At 49.6% G+C, this 7,133-nt stretch overlaps 2 protein-coding genes across 8 annotated transcripts in view; one reads left to right on the forward strand and one right to left on the reverse strand.

The window, feature by feature from the left end:
- The window catches only part of LOC101988510 (ubiquitin carboxyl-terminal hydrolase 29-like), a 215,761-nt gene extending 211,462 nt beyond the window's left edge, over positions 1-4,299 (reverse strand). For all 6 annotated transcript variants that reach the window (XM_026777138.1, XM_026777135.1, XM_005369280.2 and 3 more), the window contains exon 1: positions 3,480-4,299. The gene's annotated coding sequence lies outside the window, so the exon portion shown is untranslated. The remainder of the gene's footprint in view (positions 1-3,479) is intronic.
- A 79-nt stretch (positions 4,300-4,378) lies between these two features.
- Positions 4,379-7,133, forward strand: part of Peg3 (paternally expressed 3) — a 21,634-nt gene continuing 18,879 nt past the window's right edge. Inside the window, exon 1 of one of the 2 annotated variants that reach the window (XM_005369283.3) lies at positions 4,379-4,525. The gene's annotated coding sequence lies outside the window, so the exon portion shown is untranslated. The remainder of the gene's footprint in view (positions 4,526-7,133) is intronic. The other variant, XM_005369284.3, reaches the window with a different exon arrangement.

Consider the following 7,133-nt stretch of genomic DNA (forward strand, 5'->3'; position numbering starts at 1 on the left):
TGTGTCTAGTATTGTGGGGTCCTGGATTTGTGTGTGTGTGTGTGTGTGTGTGTGTGTGTGTGTATGGTATTAGGGGTCCTGTGTGTGTGTGGTATTGGGGGGTCCTGTGTGTGGTATTGGGGATCCTGCTTATGTGTATGTATATGTGTGTAGTATCATGGGGTCCCGTTTCTTCTGTGTGTGTGTTGTATCGTAGAGTATTGATCTGTGTGTGCGAGTGTGCATGTGTATTTGGTGGTGTTGGTGTTGGGGTCCTGTTTGTATGTGTGTGTGGTATTGGGGTCCTGCTTGTATGTGTGTATGTGTGTAGTATCATGGGGTCCTCTGTGTGTGTGTGTGTGTGTACGTTGTATCATATTGTTTGTGTGTGTGTATGGTGTTAGGGGTCTTGTGTGTGTGTATATGTGGATTATGGGGTCCTGTTTTTGTGCGTGTGTGTGTGTGTGGCATTGTGGGGTCCTGTTTTTGTCCATTTGTGTGTGTGTATGTGTGTGGTATTGTGGGGTCCTGTTTTTGTCCATTTTGTGTGTGTGTGTGTGTGCCATTGTGGGGTCCTGTTTTTGTGCATTTGTGTGTGTGTGGTATTGGGAGTTTTGTTTGTGATACAGACATTAATGGAAAGATGGGTAAAATCCAAACACAGTCTGTATTCTCAAGTTTTGTGCTAGTATTGATTTCTTTTTGACGGTGTCCTGTGCGTTCTGTTATGATGTTCTCATCCAGGGATAATTGTAGTAGGAATCTTTGTATTATCTTGACAACTTTTATAAATCTGAGTTTTTTTTTTACAAAATAACCAAGTAGAAATGACCCACAATAATGGATAGAAAAAAAAAACACCTTCTAAAGGCAAATAGGACCTTTAAAGAAAAAAAACCTACCTATTACATTATCTTGTTCATATCTGTAGGATAGGAACAAACAGTAGCGCAGACATGGTCGGAGATGGAGGCATTTGATAACATGACATTTGCTGCCTTATCTAAATTACTCCCCAACCTTAATAAAACAGGAATACAAATCTCAGGAGGTTCTTTCATCAAACTCGACAAGCCCATTTGAAAATTCATTTGGAAGCAACAAGGTGAGGAACATTCAGAAGCATTTAGAAAACTGAAGAGTGGAGTGGCCCCTTCAGAAGTCAAGGCACTATAAATCGGTATTAATGAATATGGTGTGTTAATAATACACAGAGGTCGATAAATGGGCCAATAGAACAGACCAGAAATTTCAGGGAGACAAGTGAGTCTTCCTGATACGAAAACATGAAGTGTGTGTGTGACATCCCTACCACTAGAAATACAAAAATAAAAAAGTTCTAAAATCTAATATTCATTAAAATATTAGAATCTCTATTTACGTTCTTAAGGGCAGTTTTCTTAGGTATAAAAGCCAGGACTCATAAGGAAAGATAGTTAGATTTTATAGGGCCAATATCTGTCGCCGTTTCAAGGCTCAGAGGTAGCATGGCTCTTTGCATTTTGTTGGCGGTTGTTGGTGTGGGGTCAGAAGGTAACTCAAACTCGGGGGAAGAAAAACCCTTTCCTATGCTTTGAAAGAGCCTTCTGTGCACCTTCCAAAAACCAGTCTGGTGCAGGGTGGGGAACACCAGAAGAAAGACTTTAGGAGAGGAAACTTAGTAGGAAAACTGGCTGAGACTCTATGGGACAAATTTGGGGTGTGTTTTGGATGTAGTCAGTGGGATATCCTGAAAAAAAAATAAAAGATTGTGAGGCTTTTGCCTATAACAACTGCCCCTGTTTTTAGAGACGAGGAAAAAGAAAAAAAAAATGCTGTTTGTTAGCGGGGATTGGACCCAGTGTCTAATGCATGCGAGGCAAGCGCTGTACCAAATGAACTACGTCGATCCCTAGCCCCTAACATGTTTTCAGTGCTTTTGAGTTACCTGTGAAATACATGAATGAAGCATCTGGCTTTCACGTGGATTGTGGAATATATGAGGCTAGGATTGTGTGGAGAGTTTTGTGGCATAGGATTAAAATTTGGGACCTATTGGTGTATGACTAGGCATCTGAACCTTGTGACTAGGTTAGGAAATAGGTGGCTACCTGGGAAGAGGTTGTGTAAGAATGGTAGCCATGTTCTGAGGCAAGAACATTCGGCGTTTGGAGGTTGAGTAAAGGAAAAGTGGGCTATGATAGGGGAAGAGGCCACGGATATTGAGGAGCATGCAGTGTTGCCCCAAACAAGAGACAATAGAGAGGGTTGTTGTTACCCGTCCATTTCAGATGTTGAATGTAAGTAAGCACGAAGAGAATTGGTAAAATTGTCATGCAATTTCAGGGCCGTCAAAAGGAAGTCTTCATGGCACATATGTTAGCCAAAGACGTGCAGGGAGGTTGTGTAGCTGGTGAAAAGAGACTGACTGTAATATGGAGAGAAAGTGAGCCTGAGGAATACTGAGGAAACGGGGGTCCTAGCTCCTTGGGAGCTCTTAGAGCCTACTGAATTCTCAGAAAACCGATGAACCATGACCCAGAGATAAACTGGTTTTGCAGCTACAAGGGACAGAGTCCTTCAAATATGTTAAAATACACCCCCACCCTGGCAACTTTAACAAGACGTTAGGATTCCCTGGGGGCTCCAAAACCAATCTCTGCGGAGTCCTGAGCGCAGACTGCGTTTACCAGCTCTCCTGTTGAGCAGAATGGATAGTCAGATTCAAAGACTTAAGCATAGTGTGGCGTTCACCTTCACTGCATGCGCTTGCATAGAAAGGACAGTATTTTCATTCATACGTTATGCTTCTGTGGCTCTGTGAGGGGAGAAAGCCTGCCCAAGGTCCGGGAATTTAAAACTGCGTAGGCTATCCATAAGCACACCACTTCTCTGTCTAGCAAGCAACCACGAATAACTCCTTAAGTATAAATATAAAATTGAATCCGAGGTATCATATTTGCTGTACTCCTAGGTAAAACTGTTTTTAATCCACGGACCACGGTCTTGAATTTTTTTTTTCCCTTAAAATGAAAATATTGCATTTTATGTGCCTAATAAAAATATACGACCTGAAGTTTAGCGGCCACACAAAAATACAATTGTGTGGATTTACTGGAATTCAATTATGTTCTACAGAGTACATATTTAGCCATAAGAAAGAACGCCACGCTCCGTAAATACCCCCCCCCAAATTAGTCTTTCACACACCTGTGCTTATTTCCTTTGCTTGAATTCCTTGGCAGTGAAATGGTTCCATCAATAGTACATTAACAAACTTTTAATAATTCATCGATTTTACTGCCAGGGAAGAAATACCATTTATCTGCCAAGAAAATTCATGGGCTAGGAGAATAAAGCCAAAATCATTTTTCTGTACTCTATCCTCCCCTCCCCCATTTCTTTTCCTAGAGGTAACCAGTTAAAATTTTCTTGTACATCGTTCCAGAAGCTTCGCCCACAATTCTATTTATTTTAAACAAAGAAACAAATGAGAGAGAAAAGCAGAAAACCACACTTACCATTCCGTTTGTACAAACTTCAGCAACGTGTTTTATTTCATCGCATCTATTACGGTCTAGGTCCTTTGCGGCAGCGATACCCCGTTATTTTTTCCGGTGACAGGAATTTCTTCTATGAGAGGCAGGCTTGGTAATCTACCTGCTCACTCCCCTCGCAATTTCTCGCTAGTCTACGCAGTAGATTTCGCGCAACAGTGGATGACAGCATGCGATTCAGCGCACTGCCATAAACCGCCTTCACCCGGTATCTCAGGTTGGCGTTTTGCTATGCCGAGTCAAGTCATGATTCTTCCAGCCATTTGTATTGTCCTCTGACTTGCGGTCTCTTTTGCCCCCTTTTTTTGGTTTGCCTTTGTCTGTCCCTTGTAGGTTTCCAATAGCTCTTCGTTTATTAAGGAAATGAGCTTAGTGCTTGGGTGTTGCAGGCAGAAAACTCCTTTCTTCCACCTTTATCGTTCGTGGTTAGACCTCAACGTATATGTTTTTGCCTCGATTTTTCATGGCTTTTTTTTCCTTTTCCCGTTTTTTAGACAAATCTATGCTTGTCCTTTATCCCTCTCTTTCTTCTCAGGTTTTGCATTGGACCATCATTGGTAGGCATTTCAGTTTCACCTCGATTTCTTTTGGGGGGGTTGCATCCCTTCACACCCACATCCCATCCCCCTTTTCCAGACCCTGCTTGGGGGCCCCTAACACTGACTCCGTTGACGTCAACTCCGTGCCTTGGCGCCAAGCTGTTGCCTTGACAACCGCAGTCTGATTGGCAAGGTGTGGGAGGCGTGGTGAGGGACCGAGGCGGGCAACAGGGTCTCTGATTGGTCAAAGAAGAAGCTCCGCCTCTGCAGAGGACCCTGACAAGGAGGTGTCCCGCAGCTCTTGCTGCAGACGCTGGGGAGTCAAGAGTCGCAGGAGGACAAGCATTGGAGGAGAAGCGGAGAGATGTCCACCCTGGGCTGGTGGCGCCGCTGGGCGCCCGGCTCGGTGTGGGCGCACTAGGCGGCCGACCTCGGTCGGGGTGTGTGCGCGGAGTGCGGTGCTCCGGGGAGGTGAGTCAGCCAGCTACCTGCCTGCCCAGTGGCATGCACACTCTTGGATACCGTCTGCAGAGTTCAGATGGTGTTCGGGGTGCGTTGCTGCGGGCCAGGGGCGGCAAACCATGTCACATTTCACCGTGGGTTGACAAGGCTGCAAACTGCGCCTTCGGAAAGGTGGTTCGCCAAGGGGCGGCCGTGTTGCCGCAAGGATGTCACTTCTGTGGTTGGAATCTTAAGGGTACTCTGTGTATCGTGGCCTCGGAGCCTCGGAGTCCCAGAATCTTAGGATCTTACGGTTTTAGGGGCGAACCACCCAGAATTCCAGCAGAATCTAGGCCCCCAACTTTCGCCCGAGTGCAGACGATCGTCATAAGACCACTCATGTGGACATCAGAGTGGTGTCTCTGAGCCACCTCTTCCGTGGTTTCATTTACTCTGCTCAGCAGAGTCTGGGGGCCACGCGGTTAACCCGACCGCCAGCGCATCTGGCTAGCAGCGTCTTCGCAATCTAGCCATCCACCGCTATACGCTGGACTGTCCTTGGGGGCGGGTCTTGTTTTGCCGCAGTGGCCGTGGGCGGGACTGAGACCAGCTTGGGGGAGGGGCCAGAGCTAAGGCCGAGAGATACTTTTGGCTCCACCCAGTTGGCGCCATCTTGGAGGGTGGAGAGAGGTTCGCACTCAGGCTTATCCCGATTGGCTCCCTGTGGCAGGGGCGGGGCTAAGGCAGTGATGGTGGGCAGTGCCAGACTCAGTGGGCCCAGCCCACCGGGCGCCATCTTGCATGAAGTCCGGATTTGCCGCGCAATCGCGGCTTTAGCCTGTTGGCGTAAGAGCTGCAAAGGCCGAAGTGGTTTGGGAGTTTGGGGCGCTATCTCTACGCTTCCTCTGCCGGCTTGCAGCAAAGGTGCACCCCAGTTGTTGTCTGAGTGGCCTCAGCTGGAGCCGGGCACTCACTAGGTTGGCGTGCTAATGCTGCCACCTCGTGGCCTTCCGTCTGTGGATGGCGTGGCACTGTCGTACTCTCCCGATTTTCCGTGCTAGGTTTCGGTTGCGGAGCCTCAAGTGTCATCGTTTTGACCCTGGGATGTGTCTGGCTCCGTACATAAGGAGCGCTGTCGGGGTCTGGGTGTCCAGTGGGCAGGCATGAGGGCGGGGGTCGTCCTGAGAGACCGTGCCGCAGGCGCGCAACTGCGGAGGCGCCATCTTGAGCGACAGCCAGCTGGCTGCAGGAGGCGGGCCTTAGGGCGGGACTATCGTCCTGAATGGTGGAGCCTCACAGCCCCGCCCTCCCTGGCGCCATTTTATTGCCCGAGGGCGGGGATTCTATGGGCTCTGCGGGTATCTTGAATGACAGCTGGACCGGCTTGCTGCAAAGAGGCGGGGTCGAGGGCGGGGCTTCCGGGCCTGAGTTATCACAGGACCCCGCCTACCATGACGCCATCCTGTGGGCTGCTGGCCGGAAGGGGGCACGGCTGGGAGGAGTTATGAAAGGGACCGCTGACGTGATGCGGGCACAGTCTTGAATGACAGCCCATTTGGCTTTAGGGGACGGACCAGGGGCGGGGCTCTTGTCTTGATTGATGTGACCATACAGCTTGAGTGCCCAGAGTCCCACCCAACGTTACCATCTTTACCTGGCAACCGAAGGAGGCTCCCAATGATGGGGCAGGCGCCTTCTTGAATGACAGAGGAGCTAGCTGTTGGGGAGGAGCTAAGGGAGGAGCTTTCTTCTCATGATTGATTAGGTCGCTCGGGTTGGCGTCGTCTGTTTTCCGTAGAAGGAATGTCTGAGGTTGTCAGTGTAGATGTCATCCTGAGTGACGGTTGGACTGGCTGGCTGCGAGAGGCAGGCCAGAGGGAGAGGGGTACGGTCCTGGGTGTGTCCGACCGCTGAGCCCCACTCACCTTGGCGCCATCTTTATAGGACATGAGAGCGGCTGACATCTATGGCGCAGGTGCCATCTTGCACACTAGCTAATATGGCTGCGAGGGGCCAGCCGGGGAGGGGTTATCCTCCTGAATGACGGGCGGCACACCCCGGCCCGCCCTTAGTGAACACTGTCGGCTGTGGCGGTGTCTCTTGAGTGACAGCTGCATGGGCGGGCTTCAAGCCACAGCGGAGCTCCGCCTACCCTGACGCCATCTTTGCTGACGTTTGTGGTGCAGTAGCCGTCTTGAATGACTGCTGGATTTGCCGCAGAAGGAGGACCGGAGGGCGGAGCTCTGATTTGGACTCTGGAGTCCTGCCCACCCGGGCGCCATCTTTATTTGTCATGGTTGCGGATTGACTAGTATTCTTTGCTCTGCTGTCACCTTGAGTGGCCACTAGAGGGGGCAGAGGGACGGAAAGGATCTGGTCCTGAGGGACCATAGAGCCCTGTCCACCTTGGCACCAATTTTGATGGCGCATTTATCTCGCATGAGTCATCTTAAATGACAGCTGGGTTAGCTGCAGGGGGCAGGTCCGAGGAAGGGGCTCTCTTCTTGAGTGACAGGGCCTCAGAAGTCCGCCCACCCTGGCGCCATCTTTGTTGGTCACAAGGGGGCGTCTGATGTTCACTCTGCGGGTGTCGATTTGAATGACATCTAGGCTTGCTGCAGGAGGCGGGCTAGAAGGC

This window comes from Microtus ochrogaster, unplaced genomic scaffold (genome assembly GCF_000317375.1).
Source record: "Microtus ochrogaster isolate Prairie Vole_2 unplaced genomic scaffold, MicOch1.0 UNK47, whole genome shotgun sequence".
Classification (NCBI taxonomy): Eukaryota; Metazoa; Chordata; class Mammalia; order Rodentia; family Cricetidae; genus Microtus; species Microtus ochrogaster.